The sequence below is a fragment of the Pollicipes pollicipes genome, unplaced genomic scaffold (genome assembly GCF_011947565.3).
Source record: "Pollicipes pollicipes isolate AB1234 unplaced genomic scaffold, Ppol_2.1 Scaffold_4740;HRSCAF=5597_pilon_pilon_pilon, whole genome shotgun sequence".
Classification (NCBI taxonomy): domain Eukaryota; kingdom Metazoa; phylum Arthropoda; class Thecostraca; order Pollicipedomorpha; family Pollicipedidae; genus Pollicipes; species Pollicipes pollicipes.
In genome coordinates, this window is record NW_023596545.1 from 16482545 (window position 1) to 16490892 (window position 8348).

Consider the following 8348-nt stretch of genomic DNA (forward strand, 5'->3'; position numbering starts at 1 on the left):
ACTGGCGCTTGAATGACTCCATCGAGGGTTGAAGAGTGGCGAAGGCTCGCTCTCGCCCTCCTCATCCTCTCTCCCTTCCCGACATCGAGGAGACTCCATCTCCTCTCCGTCCTCCTCTGGTCAGCCCCAGAGCCATCTATCGTCAGACGCCGACAAACTGCACTAAGCGCACGCGTTGACTGAGGATAGGCAATAACGCCGAAGACACGCAATGCTAACGGTCTATGTTCGATCGAGAAGGCTGATACGAACATCTGAGATAACCACGCTACTACATTTGGGTCAGCACGCGTAAAGAAGCCGTGGGTGACTTTTGAATGTTTTTGTTTTTGTTTTAGCCGGCGAAGGGAGACTCCGGTTCGGAGCGGTCATTTTTCGCCGAGATTCTCCGTGACCGGCATCACCAACTGGGTAAACAACAGGTCGAACAAGCAGGACAGCACGACTGCCCATCAGGTGGCATCACCTTCGCTCTGCCAGACGGCGCTGCCGTCGCCCCCTATGCCAGAGAAGCCGGCTCGTCGCAGTGGACATCGCAAACAAGGGTCTTGCGATTCCGGCATAGTCGACCAAGAACTTCGCGGACAAGCTTGAAGCTTGAAGTGATACCAGACATTGAAATGCGCGCGCGCGTGTGCATGTCTGAGTGTGCGTGTGTACACATATGTGTTGTGGTGCGTGTGTGTGTGTGTGTGTGTGTGTGTTGTGTGTGTGTGTGTGTGTGTGTGTGTGATGTGTGTGTGCGCGTGTGTGCGTGTGTGTGTTGTCTGTGTGTGTTGTGTGTGTGTGTGTGCGTGTGTGTGTGTGTATTCTGTGATGGCATTGCTAGCAATGATGACAGCACTTTGGTGTGAATTATGCATACGCGATATGAGGAACGCAACAGAAGCACACAAATCTAAGCTCATGTTCTGAAGTGATATGTGCTCGTGAAGCGGTTGGTTATCTTAATCGTTGCTCTGCAAAGGCCCGATCAATGGGTGCAAAATGGAAACATGATCTCATTCCTTCAAGTTTTGCTCCCACTTGATGCACGCTTCGCAAAACAAATGTGTGTGACTGGTTTCTCTCCTGCGCTAGCTGTCAGTTTCTACACTCGTTACAACACCACAGCCATTCCTTAAGACTTTACATGACAATGCCAGAGACCTTAAAGCTGTTATGCTTGACCCGCATTAGCGATTTTGGGGTGATTTCTTCATTTTTCTCCCTAGCATATCGGGTGCAGAACGGGCAGTGGAGTTTGCGCCCCCTATGGTTTCCAAGCATTATTAAAGCGGTGCGTTTTCGGAACATGTTTTAGGAGTTTGGCACTGCTTGTCATCGCAAAATGTGTAAACGACGTCGAAAGAAGTGTGACATGCTTGTGCGAGTGTGAAATATGGTACCGAGTGAGGTTTTCAGGTAGTTAAAAATAATTTTTCAAGCAGTTACAGAATGTCAGCGTGGGAAAATTGTATTAATTGCATTGACAGCGCTGTAAAGTCTCAATGCTGCCTGATTGCTGACGTTGCGCTGCATCTGGATGAACTGAGAAAGTGTTCATATGTAAGTCACTGTGAACCACGGTGAATAAACTGAAAGCTTACTGTAGCTTCTTGTCTTCCCCGGCGTAAAATATTCATGCTGGCATACCACCGCAGTAGTATATTGTGCTATCGCAACGGCAAGTTGCGCATTCGAAAAGCAAAAGCGGCAATACAAGCTTGAAATGTTCTGTGGCGTAAGGTTGTAAGGACTGATGGGCGACAGCCGATCACCGAGAACATGAAGATTTCGCTCCTACGACTTCAGTATCGGGTGGAGCAAACACTTCTCAGAGGACACTCGGTACTATTACACATCTGCTTCTACGTCCTCAGATCGGGTGGAGCAAACACTTCTCAGGGACACTCGGTACTATTACACATCTGCTCCTACGTCCTCAGATCGGGTGGAGCAAACACTTCTCAGGGACACTGCGGTACTATTACACATTTGCTCCTACGTCCTCAGATCGGGTGGAGCAAACACTTCTCAGGGACACTCGGTACTATTACACAATTATTTTCAATGTACAGTGACTGGATTCAAAGACACAGACCAAATGGGTAACATTATTTCACATTCGCCTTAGCCCCTATGTCGCCGCGAAAAATATCGTGAGAAAATGTGTTCGTCTCTAGCTTCAAAACGGTCACAGAATCTGAATCCGTCTGCCCAATGGCTCACGAGAAGCGCCATTCTTAGCACCCGGATCACAAATCTACCGAACTTCTGGTGTCATACTGTATGAACTCATGTACTGGACCCCAGTTTTTCGGCGTCGACTTAATCTTCGTTAGCAATGGTATCTGAACCACTCGACAAAGGCGGTTACAACCAATGCAGCACATGGACGTACCACTTTTCTGTCGAGCCGGTGAACAATATTGTTGTTCCGACAAATTCTAAGTCCGCCTACACTACCACTACAGTTCGGCCATGGAGCGTAACGAGTTGAGTATCAAAGCCGTACAAAGAAACATGGGCCAAAGGAGTCGCCGGGTCGGGCGGGATGGTTCATGAAGGCACCATTATTTGTCCATGTAATCAAATTGCTCATTCAGTTTCCGAAACGATTCCTCGATGCTCTCACAGTTTGACCCCCTTTGTGTTGAGCACAGTTCGGCCACAGGTCAAGAGTACGCATTGCAGGCAGGGGTGTAACATCGATGAGACAGACCTCGGCCGTTATACCAGGCACTCGTGCGGCCGAGCTGCGAACGGGCAGCAGACCAACCAGCTCCTCGGCTGCCAGCACCGCTGTAACATGACATTCTGGCCGCCGTAGCCGCCTGATATCGGTGTGCTACACTGTGAGGTGTTCCAATATGGGAGTCACCAAATGTGACGGGGCTGAGTTTGTGATCACAGAGAGCATTCTTCATTTGTATGAGGTTTTGAACTGAAATAACCATCTCGAATGTCTTCGATGCAGTTCACAAGCCATAACCTTCTTAAGACCTAAGCCCCTCTAGTTTTTGAGCTACACGTCTGCGAATATGTGCAGACTACATATTTTCGGGGAGACTGTTTCAATGACACCCATGCATCCATAACTCTATAAAAGCGTCATTTAAATCCTGCCATTTCATTAGCCCTGTGGCAATCAAGGCCAAGAAATACAGTTGTCTAGTCGTCCATATCTGGCGTTCATGAGCAAAATTTTCAGATAGAACGGCCGTCAATTGGTGCTCAATCATAGTGTTTTCTAGAGCAGTCTTTTTACTGAAAAATATACAATAGTTATAAGTGAGTTTATTTCATCATAGCTGATGTTTGCTCAATATCTTCACATGTAAAACTTCCTTTTAACCTCTTGACAATGCTGGGTGATAATCAGGCAGCGCTGCTCATGGGTAATGTCCGTCATCCTGAGCTCCAATCTCCATGACCGGCGCATTATAACCAGTCGCTACCAGCCCACTCCCTGATCTCTGTCGTCATTAAGAATCGGCTGCCGGTGCCGAAATCCTGAGCCAAACAATGACTGGTGTTCACGTCGGGGCAAGCTGACAAAACGAGCTCAGCCAGGACGGGATGGGAGCTATGGGCTAGCGAGACCATATGCCCATCAGGTAATTGTCCGGGGCCGCAGCTGCATCCTCCGATGCCATATTCGCCAGGTTTCGCCATGACAACAGTCTCCTGTTCTTGAGATGAACAAATCCGGGTTTCAGGCCTACGCTGGTGCTGCGTCAAAGCGTCCTTGTGTAGATACCGGGCGTTCCATTTGCTCTTTTAGCGAATGCGCTTGATAACAGTTGTGTTACATTCAAACCGACGCCGTATGCTATAAATGAGTTTTGTAATTGAAAAAATGTATTGTTTATCTCGCCTAAGCGAACGATACTGCGCTCGACCAGTAGCAAGTTCAGAGGGGGGGGGGGGGGGGGGGCACGGGACTATGCCCCTTTAGGCTCCGAGGAGACGCGCATGCTCCGAAGAAGGTCACAACCGGCCGAACTAAGCATTTTTTTAAAAACACAAAAGCACAAAATTGCAAGTCTTTGTACCTTTAGGCGACCAAAAACAGCTACAGGCAACAAATCAAGGGTTCACGAGCAGAACGTAATAACTCGTTGATTCATGGGAGGGTGATGGTTGGAGAGGTTTTACGGCTCATTACGCCGTCCAGAGGCCCTTCGCTGCTGACGGGGTCCTATATGTCCGCTTGCTGCGGCACTCCAATCGCCAAGTGGCCTTCCACGTTGCCATTAATTTCCTTGCATGTGCTCGGAGGGCCCTACGCTGTTGTCGGAGCCCTATACGCTGAACTGCCGTGGTACCCTTGATCAATCAAGGGCCGTCTACGGATTCTTCCCATTCACCCGAAAGGCTTCATACGTTATTGACGTAGCCCCATATCTTAACCTGCCGAGGTGCTCTCGGTTGTCCAAGTGCACCTCAATTTCTGTTAACCTTCCCGGGTACTCTTGATTGCACAGGGGCCCGCCACATTGGCGTCGCGCACTTGATATTTACTCAGAACACCTCACGCTGTTGACAGGGGCCTATACGTTCATTTGCCAAGGCACTCTGGATCGCTTAAGTGCCGTTCCTATCGGCCTTTGGTTTTCCCATTTTATTGAGGGTCTTTGCTGTGAACGAGGCCTTACACGTACTTCGCCCGGGGTACTCTTGGGCCCTTCCAGGCTCTCCACATTGGGCTTGGGTTCTTCCACGAGATCAGGACCTCACTCTGTTGCCAAAAACCCCATACGTGCTTGTATGCGCCAACACCTCCGTTATTCATGGCGTCTTGCCCGCTTGCATATACAGGCCAGGCTAAATTGATTAATGTTCATAAGCTTGAGATCTAGATGCTGACACATTTACCTGGCATCTTGCTCGCAGATATCAGCAGCCGCATACAATCCTGTAATTTTTGGCAACAGACTGCAATTATTTTAAACGCCACCGATGAACTGTACTTAATTTTTTAGTTGTTGAACTTGTATCACTCCACTATAGTTGTGCATCACATTTCTAACGTAGTTTGAATGCTACCATATTTTGTACTCCTTCACTGCATTCAAAGCAAAATTATACATTTGTCATGAACTATCAACTGACCATAACATCAGCTATCCAACAAGCTACCGGAAACAGACCAGCCGCAACCAACCTGTTAATCAAGTGTCATGCTTGATTGTAGTTAGCATTGTATTTAGCAGCCAACCGTAACTGGTTTCGCTGTATGTCTTACAACGTATTTAGCTTCAAAAAGTCACCATCCACGGCTTCTGTACTGCTTAAATTAAAGGCTTTCATAACATATACAAATATGAAAGGCATATATTGCTTTAACTGAAACAAAGCGGGATAAATCCGGTGAGAAAAAATGACTGGGTGTGTGTGCGTGTGGGGGGGGGGGGATAGGTTGTCCGGTCTTTGATTCGGCCCTCAACGATTTTCAAAAATTGCCACCCCTGCTGCGCCCGGTAAGACAGTTTGCGATATACAAAATAGCTAGCTTAAGAATCCCAAAATTTGGTGAGCGAAATCCAAAGGCTTCTTTAGATGAGAATCTTCAACCCTGGAGGGGGGGGGGGGGGGGCACATTGTTACGTGACCTCCCCAGACGAAATACGCGATTCGTCGCTGCAGTCAGCTGAATTCTGCTAGAGACAAAATATCTCGAGAAGTGTACTGTAACTGATGGTTGAAACAGTCGGCACAGAAAGTCGGATTTGTGCGACATCCTCCATTTTTAGCAATAGGGGACTGTGCCAGTTCAACCTTACCCTTAGCAATAGGGGACTGTGTCAGTTCAGCCTATTCCTTAGCAATAGGGGACTGTGTCAGTTCAGCCTAACCCCTAGCCCTTCGCGGCTCTGAAAGTGTGTCATCTTCATTATCAAGGTGAAGCACCGAGTGAAAATGACAACTATTTTTGCTCCTCTTCGAAAGCATGTCAAAGTGGCGAGTAGTTTTGCCGATAAGCTAAATTCTGGTCCGACTTGCTTTGAGGATCGGCCAACTTCGCATGTGGACCATCATGGATTTCGAAGACGGTTGCCGTAAACGGTGTCCAAATGGTTTTCTCGATTCGCGATGCAAAGCATGTGTTATCCCGTTTCGACCATGCCATGGAATCTTCGCGGCAGATGGCAGCACAGCGAGCTCGGCAGCCGTCGCCGCAAGCGTTGCGCCGATTCCCAGGTGGCAGCACTGTCGCCCCATCGCGGTGAGTGCGTGCGAGCCCGCCACTCGCTCAGTAGGCCGCCTCCATGCAGCCGAAGTGGAGCCCGATTGTTGGGTGAGTACTGACACGGCATCGCCGGGTGGATGGACCAGTGTGAGGACTCACAAGTCTCGGACCGACCTGTATCCTGTGTGTGCGCATGCGTGAGTGGACCATTGCCTGGTATCCCGTGAGTCAGCATGCGCACTGGCCGCACATGTGTGCTTGCGCTGGCGCGATATGCAGGAACTAGCAGAACGGAGAGACTTAAGCACCCAACGTCTTCCGAATTTTTACAACAGGTCTAGATAGTGCATGAAGGAAGCAAAAATGACCAAAACTACGTAAAGCTTCGAATGCGTTTCACCAAAATGTTTTTTCGTCCAGTCATTGCATAATTTTTGGGGGGTGGGGTGGGATTAAGATATTTTGCATGGATTTGTGAGCGTGCTATGCGTGGGTGACGTTTGTGTATGGGCAGCCGTGTGTATCGATGCGTGCGAATTGCTTGTGTAAGTTTGCCGGCGTATGTTGGTCTAAATGTGTCAGTATGATAACTCAGCAATCACAACGTATCCGATGATATGATTTTCTTGACAATGTAGCAAACCTCTACTGATACCCACTTTGGATGGCTTACCGACAGTGGAAGCCATACGCCTCCAATGGCGGGACCGTCGTGAGTTGCGACGCCAGCTGCCTGTGATTGCGGGATGATTGCTTCGTTACGACGGAGAGATGTGTAGTCTCACATTGACCATGCTAATGCTTACCGAGGCCTCTCCTTCCTCTCACCAATTACCACCAAGGCTATTACCCATGTGTGTCGCGCCTTCAACATAAAAGTCTTGCTAACCAGCGAAAGAGTACAAGTCGAGCGTGGGCGCTGGCAAGCCACGACCTCTGCTCTGTCAGCCGCGTTGTCTCAACGCCGATTACACACAGTGGACGCAGGTGCCCCGTGGCGGAGCACCGAGGGCAAATCAGCGACGGCGCGACAGCAGGAGAGGAAAACTGCACACAATGACGCGCCGTCAAAACGGCGCCCAAAACAGCGCCCACTGTGCCACGCTCGAGTCAAAACAGCGCCCACTATGCCGCCCACGGCTCAAAACAGCGCCAACTGCAACGGCCACGACCCACCACGCGTTAAGAGCCGCCCGCCGCGTCACACCGGTCCCACACGCACATCCGGGACAACCACATCGCACGCTGTCACAACATCTCCGCCTCGGTCGAGGTTCGCGCGCTGCTGTGCCGCACGCTGCGGACGTTTGGCGCGCCGCGAGGGCCGCGTTTCCGGCGCGCCATTACGGCCCGGCTCGTGGACCACGCCGCGCGAATCGGGGTCGCGACCTTGCTCGCAGAGCCGGAGCCCTGCAGGACGTGTCACATCAAAGGCTGGCAGGTCGGGGCCAGGTGACGACACCGCGCTACTGGCCGGCCGAGCTGATTGGATGCCGGCTGACCGGCCGCTTTGATGTTAATTGGCTTCGGACGAATGGCGAACGTCGCATTTCAGGCAACCGGATATTCAAGGACCAAAGCACGCTACGCGTGGGCGGCATGGGACTGAGGTCAAACATATGGCAGCATGTGAGAACGAGGGTGGCGTGATCTCCCTCATGTGATAGCTTGCTTTTCCACCACCCCTTTTAGGTTAGTTTGCCACGTGATCTATCCATAATCTCTCTTACCTTTCCTTCTGTTCCAATGTTTTTTTTTCCATATGTGTAAGTGTTTATTCCATTCGGCAATTTGGACACCTCAATTGTTATGATGCTCAAATGTTTCATATTTGAGGTAAAGATAAGTCAGCACCGACCAGCGAGATATTGCTTGTTCCCGCATGATTCCATACACAGTCCTCAATTGCACGATTGCTTCAAAAACACATCTCGCACCACCCCTCCTTTACGGCTTTTTACCCCTTCTGTTGCGCTCACCAATGTGTCGAGCTGTGGTGGAGTGAAGTTCCCCCGCCAGTGGAACACGATTGTGATATGGTTCATGACCCCATTCATGACCTCACTTAATTACTGCAAGCTGTCGCCCGATCGCCGCACTCGCAGCGTGTCGTCGATCGTGAGCATGTCACGATATGATCAGCTGTATTGTTAATTTATGCGCTGCACTGCTC